Genomic DNA, 19,295 nt, shown 5'->3' with positions numbered 1-19,295 from the left:
AGGTATGTAAATCCTTCTACCCACTGATTATTTGGCTCCTGGTTTGCTCAGGTACCAACCTTACACAGGGAGAACTGTGTTGTGCCCTTCTGGCAACTGTAGTAGTAACAATTCAGTACTAACTCTCACTTCTGTAAGAACAGTGGTAGCTTTAGTTCCTGTAAGTGCAGTGCTACCTCCGGCTTCATTCCATGCTGAGTCTTCTGTCTCCTGGTCTGAAGCTGCAGGCTGGATTGTTTTAGATGACCACTTAGCGCCTGCACAGTACACTGCACCCCCCTGCAACAGCTGGGTAACTCGCTGTTAGCCCTGTGAATTTGGAGAAAGTCCTTGTTTTGCTTCAATAATCTACAACTCTTGAAATAATACAAAACTTCTCATTTCAAAACCTCTGGTGGTGTTGCAAAGTATGAGCAGTGTCTGTCTTTGGTCCTCACTTGAGGCTTTCACGTAAGTTACTTAAGTGACTGCCCTGTTCAGTCACTCTGTTGTTATCGAATCCTTGGATACATGATTAGGCACAGTATTAAATCCAATAACCATGCTTGTGGAAATACAAAAACTCCTCCTTTTCTGCCTTTGAGATATCTAATATTTCATCATCATTGTTAAATGATGGCTAAGAAACCATCTTGAGATGCCAATCAATTAAAATGAGCAGAGAATATGTTTTCCTAATTATTATTTCTAAGGACTACACAAAAAATTAATGCATAATAAGTTTCATTTTTGGGTGGAAACTGAAAGAGTGATACTTTGCAAATGCAAGCATGAGCAGCTTATCCACAAATGCACAGGTAGGTTAAATGTTTGTTTTGGGACTATAAGATGGGACTATAAAATGGGACTGTAAGATTCAGTTGCAGACTGACAGAGCATGCAAGAGAAACCTTCATTCAGGGTACTTTAGCTCAGTGGGATTAAATACAACTGATAGCACAAACCAAACCTTTTCAGATCATTTCTAAAACACCTATTAACCTCTTGATATTACCATGAAACATCTGAAGAGTTTATACTTCCACATAAAAAAAACCCCTGCCTCAATCGGATTCAAAAGAAGTAACATTGAACAAGAACTTTCTAAATGACAGCAACGAAAAACCCTTGGAAGAAAAAGAAGTTCAGATGAATATTTTTTCCAAACAAGAAAAAAACTGTAGAAGTGTTTTCTGCTGAAGAAGTTATCTGAACCAAGAGAGGATTGGACATGGCACTTGGTGCCATGGTTTAGCCATGAGATCTGTGGTGACAGGTTGGACTCGATGATCTTTGAGGTCTCTTCCAACCTTGGTGATTCTGTGGTTGTCAGGAAAAGCACTGCTTAGCTTTAGCTAGAAAATACTTTGTTTCTTTTCCTATGCTTACCAGAAAATAAAAAAGAAATGGCAGTATTATTTTTGAACCTATTATATTTTAAAGGAACAACAGGCTGGCTCTTTAAATAAACAATAAAACATTATATGAGGATCACAGGAAATAGTTTTTTCTCTTTCATATTTGCCATCAAATAAATACATTAATCTACATATCATAAACAAAAAGATACCTAAAACCCCCCCACACTTGGAGATACTTTAACTGAATACTAAAAGCTGAAGGCCAGCACTTGCTTGTATCCAGTAAGGCTTTTGCATTCTGTGAACTTGGGAAGCGCAGGAGACACAGATAAATTAATTTGGATGACATTTTTCAATTTATAGGAACAGACAGTTTGAAAAGCCACAGTAGGACTGGCTTGAATAGTTAGGTAATGACCAAAACAAATTCATAATTACTTTTGTGGGCAACCTGTAATTATTACTGTTTCACATGATAAACTCACGGACTGTTTTGATTCGCCAGTCCTAAGAAGCAGAGACACCCTTCCCTACAAACAGTGTTTCTTCTGTTCTTGTGGAGCATGCTGGTTCTCTGGGTATATTCTTCTCACACACCTTTAGAAATGCAGTGTACAATTACCTTTAAAAAAAAAATAATAAATTAAATTACATAGGGATTATATCTACAGCAGAGACTGAGCTACCCTAAGATGGATCTGCTACAAGACAGGCAGCTGAGTCCTCAGCCATGCAAAACTCTTATTTCTTGAAGAAGAAGTCAGCAATTGTTAATTTGGAACGATTCCTTCCCTGATACAGAGTGTTGGTGTACACCAGACTGACTTGTAGTGGAAGTTACAGTGGGCAGAGAGCTACTTTATGCAAGCAAGGGAGTACATCACCGCCGAGTTGCATTTTCTATATTTAACTTACATCTGTCTCTGCACTAATTACAGAGGGTGATACTTTCTAAGATTTTTTTTTCTATAGAAGTTTCTTTTGCCTAATCAGCATTTATAACTCTCTGCAGACATTTACAAGTAGATTTTGATAGAACATTTGTATAATAACTTGTTGCATTGGGAAGAATTTGCTTGAAACCAGAGCTAACCAGATTAAGGGTAAGGAAGCATCTGCCTGAGGAAGTCATGCTCGCATTCAAACACCCCTTCTGCTTCGCAGGCTTCCAAGCACTTCAGTGGTGTCTGTCCCAAGTTAGAGAGTCAGTGTGTCCATTTTGGTCTTTCTTGCTTTCTTTGGACTGCTACTCTTTGCATAAATGACAAAAAGTCATACACAGGATCAGAGAGTTGGAGACCGTTCTTGGGACTGAGATCCGCACTGGTACAATTGCAGGAGTTCAGTACCAGTGTTACACAAGAGAACTGCCTTTTAAAATGTGGATTTATTAAAACTTACCTTACTATGCTTCAGCAACTCATAAGCAGATAGAAATAATTTAAACATGGATGTTATGCACCTTGGGAACATTCCCCAGTCTCCAGGCTGTTTGCTATTCCACATTCTGGGAATGAAGTTTTCATTCCGTGAGTGGCAGAAAAGGGCTGTTGGTTTCTCAGGGTGGAGCTGCAATACCCCAGAAAGATCTTAATTTCACTCTAGTGTACATGAAGATAAATTCTGGAATGATGAGATTATTCACTAATCATCATTCTTGCTTTCCTAGCCAGTTTTGCTGGCTGTGCCCTTTGTACCAGCTGTCTACTTCTTTAGCAGAGCAGTTACCCTGTAGGTTTTAAATGTCTATTTCTTAAGGAGCATGAAGCACCAACTTATAAAGTGTCCCACACTTTTGTAGAAGGTTTAGATATAGTTATCCCTTTGTCCCTTTTATTAATCAAATGGTTGCCAACCACCACGTGGAGGAATTAGGTTATGAAACATTTATCTAATAGATTTTAATTTTCTTTTTAGCTAAGTTCAGTTCAGAACAATCTTGTTCGAGACATGAGTCAAACCAGCTTGTCTACTTTGGGCAATGCGGCAATGCTTACATCAAAACCTTGAGCATCTTAACAGGAAGCAAGTGAACATAAACATCTATGTTTTCTGCACTGTCAGTGGAGGAATAGAATAGAATAGAATAGAATAGAATAGAATAGAATAGAATAGAATAGAATAGACCAGGTTGGAAGAGACCTTCAAGATCATCGTGTCCAACCTATCAACTAATCCAACCCACCTAATCAACTAAACCATGCAACCAAGCACCCTATCAAGTCTTCTGAACACCTCCAGTGATGGTGACTCCACCACCTCCTCGGGCAGCCCATTCCAATGGGCAATCACTCTCTCTGTGTAGAACTTCCTCCTAACCTCCAGCCTAAACCTCCCCTGGCACAGCCTGAGACTGTGTCCTCTTGTTCTGGTGCTGGTTGCCTGGGAGAAGAGACCAACCTCTGCCTGTCTACAACCTCCCTTCAGGTAGTTGTAGAGAGCAATAAGGTCACCCCTGAGTCTCCTCTTCTCCAGGCTAAGCAATCCCAGCTCCCTCAGCCTCTCCTCATAGGGCTTGTGATCCAAACCTCTCCCCAGCTTTGTTGCTCTTCTCTGGACACGCTCCAGCAAGTCAACCTCCTTCCTAAACTGAGGGGCCCAGAACTGGACACAGTACTCGAGGTGTGGCCTAACCAGTGCAGCGTACAGGGGCAGAATGTCCTCCCTGCTCCTGCTGGCCACACTGTTCCTGATACAGGCCAGGATGCCATTGGCCCTCTTGGCCGCCTGGGTACACTGCAGGCTCATCTTCAGCCTACCATGGACCAGTAGTTCACAGTTCTTCTCACAGATATCCAAAGCAACTCAGTTTCCACAGCAGCTCTCTTCTCTGTTATTACTTCTGGGAGAACAAAAGAAACTCCCAGGAAATGGTGCTCATGATCATCTTTTAGGTAATGATTTGAAGGTGAATCTGCTTATTCACACAGCCAATTGATGGGGAGCTGTACCCTGCTTTACCAGGCTGACACATAAAGCCAACACCTGCATCCTAGGAGACCATCTAAATCCTCAGGCCATGGAACATGCTGAGTGAAAGCACCCTCCAAGCCTTCTAGTTCACTTTGCATCCGACATGAAAACATTGATGGGGACTGGACAGCCAACAAAAGGAACTCTTTCTCGTGCCCTCCTGGGTCAGGCTTTCAGAGGGGACAAAGCTGCTGCGCTAAGTGCCCTGCAGCACAAGTGCTGTTTTCAAGCAGCCTTGGAAGCAGGGAAGAAATCCCAGCCCTGCTGCCTCACCAGTGTGTGCTGTAACTACTGGCTGCTCTATGTCTTGCTCTTTGGCTGTGTGGCAGCTCTGTTTAAAGAAGAGAGATGAAAAATGTTCTCATGTAAGATACTGTGCGGTTTGCTTCCTTTCAATGCTGCCCTTGGATTTAGATACAGCCCTTCTTGTGTTGTGGAGATTAAGCAGCTTTTCATGCTGGATGAGCTGAATTCTGCACCTGGTAAATTTTAAGAAACTTTAGGCTCCCATCAGTGGAAGCTGGAATCACTCTTTCTGGAGTCCATGGCTGTGCCTGTATTCAACCATGAAGACTTTACAGCCTAACAAAGTGTCTGTGCAGTTTGGATATATCTGCTGCAGGTAATGTCAAAGGAGTTGCAGTTTCCAGTAGCTAGCCTAGCTGAGGGAACAGAAAAGCTCTGGATTCTTCAGTGAAGAAAAACTCATAGGAGACTTCTCCTGCCTCTTTAAGAAGTATCTAAAATTGAATTTGAATTTATTGAATTGTTCAAACTTTGCCACTCTTTGGAATAATCAGGAAACCTGTCCTGGCTTTTGATAAAGGCTCTTGCTTAGAGGGGGATTCCTTTGGGGTATTTGTACATTTCCAACAAAAACCAGTATTTGAAAATGGAGAATGAGTATATTTACCTAGCAAAGGATAGCACAAGCAAATCTGTCTGTGTAAACCTCCCTATATTTCCCACTCACATATAATCTGGGTTGTATGAAGTCACACAGAAGGGAATGCTTCTTGCTTTATTTGAGAAACATTTGCAACAAGTGCAGACAACCTTCTTGATACTTGGGCACCTAGCAACCCCTTTAAATGTTTGAGAGCCATCATACCCACACCTTATAGCTGTGAAACCAAGAGGAGAGAAACTGCTAGGAGTCTCACAGTATTCTCAAGACTTCTGGGACTGGATCACATGGGAAGCTATGGTCAGATAAAACAATTTGTTTGGGTAGGGAATTTTTCTGTGCTATCAGGAATCTAAGAAAAAAAAGTAAAATATAGTTTATGGTACTTTAGTCTGCAACTAAAAATTTTCCATTTCTATAGGGCCTTCTCACATGTCAGAAACATCATATCCTAATTGAGTTTTACTCTGTAATTGTTTTTTAAAATCTGGTGCTATACCATAGTATTCTGCTTTCTTGTAAAAGGGACTCCTTCAGTATGAACAGCAGAAAATCTTTATCATGTTAAGACAGCTGTTTTAATCCACTTCTCAAGTTTTACCTAATACTGAAAAGTGCACTGTAATTTTTAATAAAATAACTTATTCTATTAAGAGCTTAGACAGAAGTTTCTTAGACTTCAGATTGTGCCACCAGCTGCAGTAGAATAGCATAGCATAGCATAGCATAGCATAGCACAGCACAGCACAGCATAGCATAGCATAGCATAGAATAGAATAGAATAGAATAGAATAGAATAGAATAGAATAGAATAGAATAGAATAGAATAGAATATCACAAACCAGGTTAGAAGAGACCAGAGTGAGATATGGATATTTGAGAGATGATAATATGGATGTTCTGAAATATTATCCCCTTTGATATCTAATTGATTTGTGAAGATATTATGTTAAAATCCAAATATAAGCATTCTGAAGATATAAAAAGAGAATGGTGGAAGTGTATCCACCATGTAAATATTATGTCTGGAAAAATGTTTGGGCATCAACAGCGGTGGGTAAGGCACACAATATTTTCCCCGCCCCCAAAATGTTACCATGCTTTAGTCCATTTCAAAATGTGCTAGTGAAAAATATTTGCAGCTAATTCTGCAATTTAGGAACCTGAGCTCTTCAATCTGGGCGGCGTCATGCCACCGCAGATGTATGCCATGCAGTCAGCCTTGCACTCACAGTGGTGTACTGCTACTAATTGCAACACTTTTAGCTTAGAATAAAGTAGCAGCTTCTCAGTGAGATTTAAACACACTAAGGCAAAATTTAAATTAATCAAGCAGAAAAGCAAAATGAAACACCTATCTGTGGCTTTTGTAGCTCATTAGCTATTAACAGTAAGAGCACTGTAAATGGATTGATAATTTTCTTGTGATAAGTTGTATAGGCTATTATCCAGTAAAAAGGGGGCAGGTTTCAGACATGACTTGATGGCTTAAGGGAGCCAGTTCAGGTCTTCTTTGACCTTTCTGAGGATAGATCTCTTGATATTCATGGTTTTTGATGGGCACAGTCAAGGCTGAGCTCTCATGGGCTCCTTGTGAGGGATTACCATGTCTGTTTGCTTTGCTTCTTTGTTTTCTTAAGTCAGGAGATTTTCCTGATCTTTGGCATAAGAAAAGATTCAAGGGTTCAGTATCTATGAGTTGGGAAGGTATTTTGTTATTGGCTATTTCTGTCCTGAACCTTCATCAGACCAGTGAAGGAACCTGTTGTCAAGGAAGACAGATGGAAATCCAAACTGACCACTAATGCCATCATTTTATATTTGTCCATATTAACGACAAAAGTGGGTCATAACAAGATATCCTTGAATAATATACTCTTGTAATTAAGAAGTGCATGCTCCCCATGATGACGAGGTGGGTGACTACTGCACCTCATCTGGCTGTAAAACTCTGTAATATGTAACCCTCCCCACTGTGAGGAAACAGTCTGAGTGAGGCTTTTGCACTGGAATTACACTGGTCATGTCTAAGACTGTAGCTAAGCAAAAAGAAACTTGGCATGTAAAACCAGACATAGGAGAAAATCTTCATTGTTAAAGTCACTGACAGATCCTGTCATCTCTGTGAAATCCAATTGAACTAAATCTTTGCTTGATGATTCAGCTGTGAAGGGCAGAGATTTAAGCAATTGTTTTCTGTGTCTGGTAATTGAAAGCAAACAAGTGGAAATTCAGTGGGTGGTTTTGGGGAAAACCCAAGATTAGAAACTTGTTTTCCCCATAATTTCCCTTTGCATGAGTAGTTAATTCTTTCTCCCCACCTCTCCCTACCCCACATCACTGCACTGAGTTAAAAATGAAAAAAAAAAAAGCTTCATGGTTTTTTTGTTTGTTTGGGTTTTTTTATTGTTGGCTTATTTTTTGTTTGTTTGGGTTTGGGTTTGGTTTGGTTTGGTTTGGAGACAAAACTAACACCAGAGGCAATGTATGCCCCGGGTGACAGAGGATACAAAGAAAGCAGAGTTGCTGAATGCCTTCTTTGTCTATACTGCTAGAGACTGTCTTCAGGAGCCTTAGACCCCTGAGGCCCCAGAGCAAGTCAGGATAAAGGAGAAGTTTGTCTTGGTTGATGAAGACTGGGTTAGGGAATCGATTAAGCAATCTGGACATCCACAAATCCAAGGGTCCTGATGGGATACATCCATGGGTGCTGAGGGAGCTTGTGGAAGTCACTGCTAGGCCAATCTCCATCATCTTTGGCAAGTTGTGGGGAACAGGAGAGGTGCCAGAGTGCTGTAGGAAAGTAGGTGTCACTCCAGTCTTCAAAAAGGGCAAGAAGGAGGATCCAAGTAACTGTAAGACTGGTCAGCCTCCCCTTCATCTCTTCAAAGGTGATGAAACAACTTATCCTTGGAGCTGTGTCTAGACATATCAAGGATAAGAAGGTCACTGAGAGCAGTCAGCATGGTTTTACCAAAGGGAAGTCATGTTTAATCAGCCAGATAACCTTTTATGAGGACATAACCAGTGGATATAGTTTATCTTGATTTCAGTAAAGCATTTGATACTGTCTCCCACAGCATCCATGCAGCTAAACTGAGGAAGTGTGGTCTGGATGATTGGGTAGTGAGGCAGACTGAGAAGTGGTTGAAGGAAAGAAGTCAGAGAGTTGTGGTCAGTGGGACAGAGTCCATCTGGAGGCTGGTAGCTGTATTGGGAGGATGCAGCCAGGCTCTTCTCAGTGATGTCCAATGATAGGACAAGGGGCAATGGGTGCAAACTGGGACATAGGAACCCCTATGTAAAGGTAAGGAAAAACTTTTTTTACCATGAGGGCGACAGAACACTGGAACAGGCTGCCCAGAGACATTATGGAGTCTCCTTCTCCGGAGACATTCACAGCTCACCTGAATGCATCCCTGTGTGACCTACTCCAGGTGATCCTGCTCTGGCAACGGAGTTGGACTAGATGATTTTCCCAGGTCCCTTCCAACTCCTAACATGATCCATCTCCTCTAAAACTGGCTGTGTGAACTGTGCTTTTGATGTGGTGGCTTGGTTTAAAAAGAATAATAATTATTTATTTTAAAAGAACTGAGTATAGAAGGAGCAGTGATAATCAGGCTGGGGTATATGCTTATGATTGCACACACCCAGTGTTAAGCCAGCTGAAAGGCACACCTTCCTGTGCCTTACTAGTAGGCACATGGCTACATGCACCAGTTGCCTAATTCCACCCACATACTATACATTCTTCAGAAAGTAGATGGCATTCAGAAGTCCCATGACTAATTCTTTCTAATAACAGCAATACCCTCTGTTTTCAGTACTTTTTTCTTTTCATTTCCTCAACTGTGAGATATCTTTTACCACCAGAAGTTTCATCAAAAGTATCAGGCTTCACATGCTCCATTTGCAGTGATGTCCTCCAGCATGGACAACCAGAATGATGCATTTCCTTTTGATGGTGCTCTGGGTAATTTTTCCTTTTGTGCCTGTTAATCATACCTGCCAAAAGACAACAGCCTCACCCTATGGGCTAAACTTTAATCACCTCCTTCTCAAGAGATGCAACACATTCGCATTTCATGATTCATTTAAAATGTCAGCGTATTTTCTGGATCTGTTTAGATACTTGCATATGTTCTACCACAATGCAGTTCCTACTTTGTATAGTAGCCAAAAAGAAGACAGTTTTGGTGCTGCAATGGTCCTTTTTTGGAGATGTTCTTCAGTTGTGTGTCCTGTAGGACCTGTTTCTCCTGTTGGTCTGTGTGGGATGCTAATGTAAACTGCTTTGCTTTGTGTTGATTCGTAGGTAAGTTCCCTGATGACACACATTCCTTTCCTGCATGATATAATCCACATCTGTTAAAAACCTGTAGCACCTTTGCCTTTCTTCAGTGCTTCTGTTTCTACACTGGAATCCACTGCTATACTGCTACATTTTGTTTGTATGTTGTTATTCTCTGGTACTGCCTTTCTGCTTTATAATATGCCATGTCAGTGTTGCTAGCAAATATTTTCCTCTGCTCTTCTCAGTAACTTGTTCTGGCTTTCTAATGAGTTTCTCTAATGTGAAGCTGTCCTATGTTAGTGATTTCTTTTGAGTGTCATCCCCTTGTCATCTTTACCATCATCCTGCCACATTTATCAGTGAAACAGCCATCTTGTATTAATGGGTATAACTCACTAGCTGCCTCTGTGGGCTCCTTATAAAACACTTCTTTGTATGAGGGGTTTTCTTCTTGACAAAACAATAAGACCCAAATGGCATAAAAAAACCTATCTGATTTTTTCCCCCCTCTCTGCTTCATTGAGCTTGCCACTTAAGACTCTTGCTCTGCTATATCTCTGTCCCCTTGCCCAACACTATTTGTAAATGAACAGCTTCCTGGATTGCAGACCACTTAGCTACTTCAGATCCAGCACAGATTAACACCATTAACTGCTTCCACTTAGTTCAGCTCTCTTCAGTGGTTTCTGTTTTCTAAAGTCCTTGCAGAACATGCTTCTGGCATGAGCTGGCACAACACCCACGGTCAGTTTATTTTTTTCCTGCTGATCCTATACCATCTTGGTGAGACTTCTTACAGCAAAGGAGAACTATAGATGCATACAGAGAAAGGCCTATGAATAAACAGCACACTGAAGAAGTATTCTTGTGCTCTCGATCATGCCTATCATGTTACCTCAGGGCTGAGGAAGCTGAGATTGCTTTGTCTGGAGAAGAGGAGGCTCAGGGCAGACCTTATTGCTGTCTACAACTACCTGAAGGGAAGCTGTGACCAGGTGGGGGTTGGTCTCTTCTCCCAGGCAACCAGCACCAGAACAAGAGGGCACAGTCTCAAGCTGTGCCAGGGGAGGTTTAGGCTGGATGTTAGGAAGAAATTATTCATAGAAAGAGTGATTGGCCATTGGAATAGGCTGCTCAGGGAGGTGGTGGAGTCGCCATCACTGGAGGTGTTTAGGAAGAGACTGGATGGGGTGCTTGGTGCTATGGTTTAGTTGATTAGATAGTGTTGGATGATAGGTCGGACTCAATGATCTCAAAGGTCCATTCCAACCTGGTGAATTCTATTCTATTCTATTCTATTCTATTCTATTCTATTCTATTCTATTCTATTCTATTCTATTCTATTCTATTCTATTCTATTCTCTCTACTTTCTGCATGTCACCTTGTAGGGGGGCCTACAAGAAGGCTGGAGAGGGAATGTTTACAAAGGCCTGTGGTGACAGGATGAGGGACAATGTTTTTAAATTCAAGAAGAGTAGATTTAGATTGGATGTTAAGAACAAGTTTTTTTGTCATGAGGGTGGTGGAATACAGGTACAGGTTTCCCAGTGAGGTAGTGGAGGCCCTGGAAATATTCAAGGTCAGGACCTGTGGGTGCTGGTTGATGGCCAGATGCAAAGAAGCCAGCAGTGTGGTCAGTAGGTGTAGGGAAGTGATGGTTCCCCTGTACCAGGCACTAGTGAGGCAGCATTTCAAATACTTTGCTCAGTTTTGAGACCCTCCCTAGAAGCAGTACACTGATGTGATGGAGTGTGCTCAGAGCAGTTGGTGAAAGGTCTAGAAGTTTTATGAGGAGCAGTTGAAGGAACTGGGTTTTTTTAGCCTGGAAAAAAGGGGTTTGAAGGGAGATGTTATTGCTCCCTACAACTACCTGAAAGGAGGTTGTGTCAAGGTGGGTGTCAGTCTCTTCTCACAAGTAACAATAGGACAAGAGGAAATGGCTTCAAGTTGCAGCAGGGGAGGTTTAGATTGGACGTCAGGAAAATGTTCTTCACAAAAAGAGCTGTCAAGCCCTGGAACAGACTGCCTGAGAAAGGGGTTAAATCACCTGAAGATATTTAAAGGATGCATAGATGTGGTGCCTAACAGTTGGACTTGATGCCCTTAAAAGTCTTTTCCAACCTAAATGATTCTGCGTGCCTAAGAAGAGAAATGTGCTGAGAAAGAAGCATCTCTTTTGTTAGAGAACTAGGTGGCTGGGGTTTTTTTAATAGAAAAAAAAAAAGAAAGAAAAAAAATGGTGCCATCAAGTGGAAATCTTCTGTATTGCTGAGAAGAGCTGGCAAAGGCACAGTGCATCAGATGTACAAGCCCCATAAGGTGTTGCAGTGGAAATGTTTTCTTCATCATACCACATTACATCCTGGTCTAAAATTGTCAAGACATCCCACCTGTTCATATAGGAACTAACATCCTCCACTCTTACACGCAGCAGAAGTGTCTTGTTTTTTGACAAATCACCTTTATGGATCTCATTAAAGACTATTCCTCTCTAATTTTGTGATTCCCCTGCTACCAGGGTGGCAGTGTCCTCCTGGCTGGAATGCTGCCTGTTTCCAGGTCCCCACTCCAGAGCACAGGGAGCTCTCCTGCAGAGCCAGCCAGCAGTCAGTGCTATGTGTTGAATTTATTGCAATATGCAGGGATTAAAAGTGACATTCCTTTGCATTTCTACATTTCTCCTGGAAAGCACTTTCTAGATTTTTTTTGTTTGTTCGATTGTTTTTAAATTCAGGATCACCTGACAGGAGGGAAACTCAGTTTGGCAGGTCCCCTTACAATGGTTCAAGAAGCCCCTTATTGTTTCACCTCTGTTCAGAAGTACCTACAGGGTACCGACATTCACACTGAAACTGGCAGTGTATCATCACTTGGAGATGGGTAATGCTTGACACTCCCTAAGCTACTTGCTCACTAAATGTCAGTCACATCCCTTGGTTTCATCTTAGGGAGGAATTGCATGGGATAAACTTCAGTTCAACAGAAAGAATAGTCATGGATTTCAGAGACCTGTGCCACTTGAAAAATGCATTTCCTGCCCTCTGGAGGCTTCTTTTTCAACATCAAGACATCTGGATTAAACTAAATCACAGAATCACAGCATCACAGAATCACCCAGGTTGGAAGAGACCTCAAAGATCATCAAGTCCAACCTGTCACCACAGACCTCATGACTAAACCATGGCACCAAGTGCCACGTCCAATCCCCTCTTGAACACCTCCAGGGGTGGTGACTCCACCGAATTCCCATTATTTTTGCTAAGTTTGCCCACGGCCATCCCAAATGTGTTAAAACCCAAACATGAAGATATTTATGATTTTAAAACCTTTTATTTAAAAAAAAAAAAAAAAAGAAGGAATTTTATTTTGGAATGTTAATAACTTCTCAAAATAAAAAGAAGCAGCTTCGTTTTTGCTGAACCAAGATTCTTCAAACTGAATGATCAAAATCTTTTAACTCCTTTATATTTAAGGTGGAATACTGGAAAAACTCTTCCTCTTGATCACTCCTGGTAATTTTTTCCCCCTAATTTTTGGGCTGTTATTACACCAAAAGATGTTTTCCTGTTATATTCAGGGAGATCACACATAAAGTATAATGTATTTGTAGCGGCTGGACTGAGGGATCTTAAGGGTGTTTTCCTAACTGTATGATTCTATGATCAACTATTGTATCTTCTTCTAGGAAAGCAAAATTTGTAGATTGCATTATTTTAAATACATTCAGATGGATGGTCTCTCTGTAGACACAACACAAATGCATGCACACATGCACACACGCACACACGATATATATATGCACACACAAGCACACATACACAAATCCTCTCCGTGATTTGGCATCTCTGTTCTCTCCTGGTCCATTATTAATATTCAGTCAAATTTAGACCAAAGTACTATATTATACTCTGCTCTGGAAAATAACTGGGAAGGTATGTGTGGTAGTGAGAAAAGTTCAATTCTCCCCTCCCCGCACCAAACCACAGCTAACTCAGTCGGAGAAGCAAATGGAAAGGCTATATTTTCACAAGCAGAATGAAATGCAATGAATAGATACAAAATGTACAGTATTTACAGTATATACAAAAATATACAGGAAAGAACATAACACAGAAAACTCCCTCCTGATGGAGGAGGTTTCCCCCCAAAACCCCTTTTCCACCTTCCTCCTTTTTTCCCAAAAAGGATTAGAGAGAAAATGGATATTGAGGGAAATTTTGTTACTGCAAAGCAGTTGTTAAGAGAAGAAAAGAATTAGTTTCTTACCTCATTAGCCCAAGGTCAGTACCACCAGGAACAGAAGAAAGAAACTGCACAGCACAGAAAACAGCCAAACAGACTGAACTGAAACTAAAATCCTTGAAGTTACATTCCTGAAAGAAACTGCACAGCACAGAAAACAGCCAAACAGACTGAACTGAAACTAAAATCCTTAAAGTTACATTCCTGCTGATCTACCAATGAAATTTGTTTAGAATTTTCTTTGTTTTCCTTTTTACACCAAAACATTCAGCCAGAGTGTTCAGTAGCTGTCCTTTCCTTAAAGGCACAGCCTAAAACTGTCCCAGTATGACAAACTCTAGCATGTCATTACCATGCTTTTTGTCTCTCAGGCACAGAGCAAAAGGGTCCAACTTGTGACTAAAGTGTCTGTGATGCTTTTGTCACTGTAAGGTTTGACTCCTGCTTTTTTTATCTCAACCATCATTAAGGATGCTGTGCATGTATAAATCACTCTGCCTGGGGCCTGGAAACCAGAATGGAATGGAATGGAATAGAATGGAATGGAAAGGAATGGAATGGAATAGAATAGAATGGAATGGAATGGAATGGAATGGAATGGAATACAATACAATAGAATAGAATGGAATAAACCAGGTTGGAAGAGACCTTTGAGATCATTGAGTCCCACCTATCATCCAATACTATCTAATCAACTAAACCATAGCACCAAGCACTCCATCCAGTCTCTTCCTAAACACTTCCAGTGATGGTGACTCCATCACCTCCCCAGGCAGCCCATTCCAATGGCCAATCTCTCTGTCTATGAATAATTTCTTCCTAACATCCAACCTAAACCTCCCCTGGCACACCTCATGTTCTGGTGCTGGTTGCCTGGGAGAAGAGACCAACCTCTGCCTGGCTACAACCTCTCTTCAGGTAGTTGTAGACAGCAATAAGATCTCCTCTGAGCCTCTTCTCTAGGCTAAGCAACCCCAGCTTCTTCAGCCTCTCCTCATAAGGCTTGTGTTCCAAACCCCTCCCCAGCTTTGTTGCCCTTCTCTGGACGTGTTCCAGCAACTCAACATCTTTCCTAAACTGAGGGGCCCAGAACTGGACACAGTACTCAAGGTGTGGCCTAACCAGGGCAGTGTACAGGGGGAGAATGACCTCCCTGCTCCTGCTGGCCACACTGTTCCTGATGGCCAGGATGCCATTGGCCTTCTTGGCCACCTGGGCACGCTGCTGGGTTCTGTTCAACCTACTGTCAACCAATGCCCCCAGGTCCCTTTCTGCCTGAGCTCTCTCCAGCCACTCTGACCTCAGCCTGTAGCACTGCATGGGCATAGTTCTAGATCACAAATGCTGGATACATTCCTGGCATGCTCCTGTGCTACCTACCACCTTCTGCTCTGTCTCCTGGCACTGGGCTCTGGGAATAGGGATGCTCTGAAGCCCTATCCCAATACCGTACCAGAAAAAACCAACTTCTCAGACAAAGGTTATTCACAGGGGGGCTTTTTACACACATATGAAGGGGTTTAGCAGCACATTTCGAAGTGGTTGAATGGACATAAATATTGGTGAGAACTGGGGCCCTCGGATTTCAAGGGAATGGTATAGCTAGACTTGAAATACTAACTTCCTTGAGCATTTGTGAGAGTTGTATCTGGAGGAAAGACCAACTATGATACACACATGGGTATTTTAGGAAAAAAGATCAGACAGGACATAGCCAAATGCTTCAAGGATCTCATATGAAATATACTTAACTATGTATTTATTATATATATTTGTTTTCAGTGCCATACCTCTTGAAGCGTTCAGGAGTATTGCTGTAAGGAAAGCATGTCATTTTTTATGCATATGGAAATGAATATGTAAACTGTGAGACCTCACATCAAAAGAACAGTGAACTCCTTTTAAAAAGAATGGGGAGTTTGCTATTTAATTCTTTGGAAATGTGATTTGGTTTCTGGTATTTGAGAGAGAGAGAATGGTCCTATAATCACTTTGAATAACATGAGAATTGCTCTTAGTTTGTTACAGGACAGTAATAAGTGGAGTTGCATCCTGTGCCCTGATTTTGCTGGTTTATTAGAATCAATTTTAGTAGCAAAATCATTTGCTTTTAAGTTGCTTAATACATGCTCCTGTTCCCCATCTTGATCTCCCAAATAGGTGGACTCTTTCTTGTGTTTTGCTGAACAGTGTCAGAGCCACAAGTAATTGGAATTCTACATCAATGTTAGAACAATACCTGGATCTGTAAAACTTGCTGAGGTCACTCAGAGGCTTTATAACTCCATAACCAATATTTAACTTGTGAGCACAAATGCAGCATTATTTGATTGATTCTAATGTCCTTCTTTTAAATGATAAAATGATAAACATTCTGGTTAAAGAGATACTCGGAACTCAGCCTATTTAAACCTCAGCTATTGTATCAAGTTTAGGGCTGGCATTTCTGTTTTTAAGTTCTTTCTGCTCAGGAATTGAAATCAAGGTAACAGTGTAGTGGTAGACTTATGTTGCTATGGAACAAATTATTATGTTGTGAAATGGGATGCACAAAGCAGAGACACAAAGATTCGATTTCATAAACATGAAGCTTTAACTGCTTCACTCTTACTGAGCAATTTGCATGGCACACTAGTTTCAGTACATTTTAATTCTCCAAATATGTGTGTCAGATGTATTCTAAATGCTCTCCTGAAGAAGGTGAAGACATACAGTATGAGTATGCATACATGCATATATGCATGTAAATGTGTTCACATATACACATGTGGTAGCTCTGTAATTTCTCCTGCAGTGTTTTTAAATACCTGAGATTTAAAAATCTAAATATTGGAAATCACACAGAAAGATAATGTGCCTTGGTTAATGGTGTGATGTTTTATGTGGCATGTGTGGAGAACAAAATAATTATTTAGGAGGTAGGAGGAAAGAAGCATGTTATGTGTTCAGACCCCAGGGCAGATTCCTCGGCAGGTGGATTAGCTGCAAGGGTAAAGGAACCAGACCATAAAACTCCCACAGCAAAACAGGGTGATTAAAAATATGTGAAAATATTCATGGCCTTAGAACTTTCAGTGTAGGTTCTGTTCCTGGCCCTCATATTCCCTCTGTGGAGAGCTGTTTTTCATCTGCACTGCACTCTTCCAGATGGTAGAGTGAATGGAATCTCCATAGCTACATGCTCGGGAAGGTAGAGCATGCTTTATCCTATTTACAAGACTATTCAGGCTCTCACCCTAAGGTACCCTAGTTTATAGTAAACAATCATGTAAGAACATTCCTGTCTTGAAGAGAATAAGAGATTTCAGTCCACATCAGCTAACAAATTTTGAGGTGGAAGGTTCACATTGTCAAGAAAGATGAGATTAGCATGGTTTGTTTATTAATTTGCATTGGTATCTACCACATCTTGAATATACCCCTCTGATAAATAAAAGTAAACTGTAGGGCAGAGCAAGGGGGAAACAAAACAATGCCAGGGATAATATCTCACCAGGGAAAATACTAAAGGCCTTTAAGTACTGTTGGAGAAGCTATTAATTGGAAAGCCAAGCCTGCTTCCTACACTGTGATCTTGAGAGGGAGTATGTGTCTGTGAGTGTCTGTTCATAACCTCAAATGAATCTGGCACTTCAGCTGTTGCAGGCTGGGGAAACCAAGATTGAGACAAAAGTTTTGGTGAAAAAGAAGTACTGCCCAAGCCAACAAAGACAACTGGAGATCTCTCTGGCCAGAGAAAAAGGACACACAGAGAAAACAAATTATGAGATGCAGCCTACGTAGACAGAGACTAGATTCAAGAAATCTAAACAGGGTTCAAGTTTTGGTTACACCCTGTGCTTCAGGATCTGCTCCAACATGACTTCTCAATGGAATTACAAGCCCCAGGTTACCAACACATTTTTTTCACACCAGGGATTGTGGCTTAAACAGGCAACTTCTTCCCCTCTTCCCACACCTGTCCCACTTTGTTTCCATGCCTGTACACACCTTCAGTTGCTTGAGTCTGCTGATTTGTACTGGAGAATTGAAAGTATCCTCATTTCAAACCCAGCTATTTCTAAAAATCAACTCAGTCCTGTTTTACTAGGTGGCTACAGAGATAGTTGTGCCAGTCTAGAATCTGTCACTATACATGGCACATACTTCCTCCTATTTTAATGGTTTTGTTGAAGTAACTGTTAAATCTCTGATTTTAAAGGCCCATGAAGAATCCAGAAGCCTTGCAAAGAAATATTATTCAGGAAGTTCTGATCTTCTGTTGTGACACCGATGTGAATATGAATTGTGGACTGAACCAGAATTTTGGTGTCATTTTCCCAGCTTTAAAATGTTAAAAAAATAAAAGGAGAAGCAAATTCTCCTACTGCCAACGGTACAAAAATTGCAAAGTGCTAAATAGACACAAAAAGCTGTCAGTTTTGGGGTGATTTTTTCAGAAGAAGGTGACTTTCTGCCAAAGACAAACCAGCGTTGGAGAAGCTAGGGCAGGGACAACTGTAATTTGTTGAAGGAGCCACAGAAACAAGGTTGAACTTTTAATGCAGCTATGGTATAACTGCTTTAATGAACTCTTTAGGCACTAGACTCTGATTCTGTCAAAAGAAGGCCCCAGTTTTGATTTTATTCACACTATGGATCCATACTTAATGGTGGATTGTTATTGACTTGAAAGCCCTACTAGTGTGAGCATCTTTAAGTAATTAAGAGAGTCAATGAAGATTCTTCAGAAGTATTTTCTAGATCATTTTAGCTGAGATGAAGTGGTTTCTTGCAATGAACCTACTACTTGTCTTCTAATGAGTCAATTCACTGATCTGATACCACAGGCTGTAATTTTCTGTGTTTAGCTTTATTTTCACTGCAATTAAAAACACTCACGTGGGGTCTTGGGAATTCTGAGAATGACTTAAAAGGGCATCTCAGTTTGATGCAGCAGTCTAAGCATGCAGTTCAAGTGCAAAAGTACCAAGTTTTACTGTGAATTCTAGTTTGTACAAATGTGAACAGATATGCTCTATGCCTTAGGCGTAACTGAAAGTAGAAGGTCTTTCTTTGGGGTCCTGTAAGCCCTGAGAGATGGCAATTTCCCCTACTGGGCAAGAGGAGTGTAAATATATTCTCTACATGATTGTAGAGAACACAACACTGTGCTGTGCAGTGATGTTGAGTACTCCCCTGTGAGGTCAGTATTCACAGTGGCAGTCAACAGCCACGGCAGGTAGTGGCTTTTGAATAAAAGGTCATGTTTTTCAATACCCTCATTCTAACTGAAAGTCTGAAAGCTTCTTGGAACTTCTTGATCTCTGCAGTATAAAATCTGAAATAAACAAGAAACAGAGTTTGACAGGTAGGCATACAGTCTGCAAAAAAATCTCTTTTAGGATGCCAATTCCCCCTGTTCATTTGAGACCTAGGGAAGAAACCTTAGCCCAGCAGAAGTTGGTGTAAGTTTTTCATTGACTTCAAGATTTATCCTCAATATTCTAAGAATAAAATCTACGAAGCCCACCTCTCTCTAGGTGCTCTGGGAGT

The sequence above is a fragment of the Dryobates pubescens genome, chromosome 27 (genome assembly GCF_014839835.1).
Source record: "Dryobates pubescens isolate bDryPub1 chromosome 27, bDryPub1.pri, whole genome shotgun sequence".
In the NCBI taxonomy this organism is placed as follows: Eukaryota; Metazoa; Chordata; class Aves; order Piciformes; family Picidae; genus Dryobates; species Dryobates pubescens.
The sequence above is the reverse complement of the archived record's forward strand: the minus strand, read 5'-3'. Positions refer to the sequence as shown.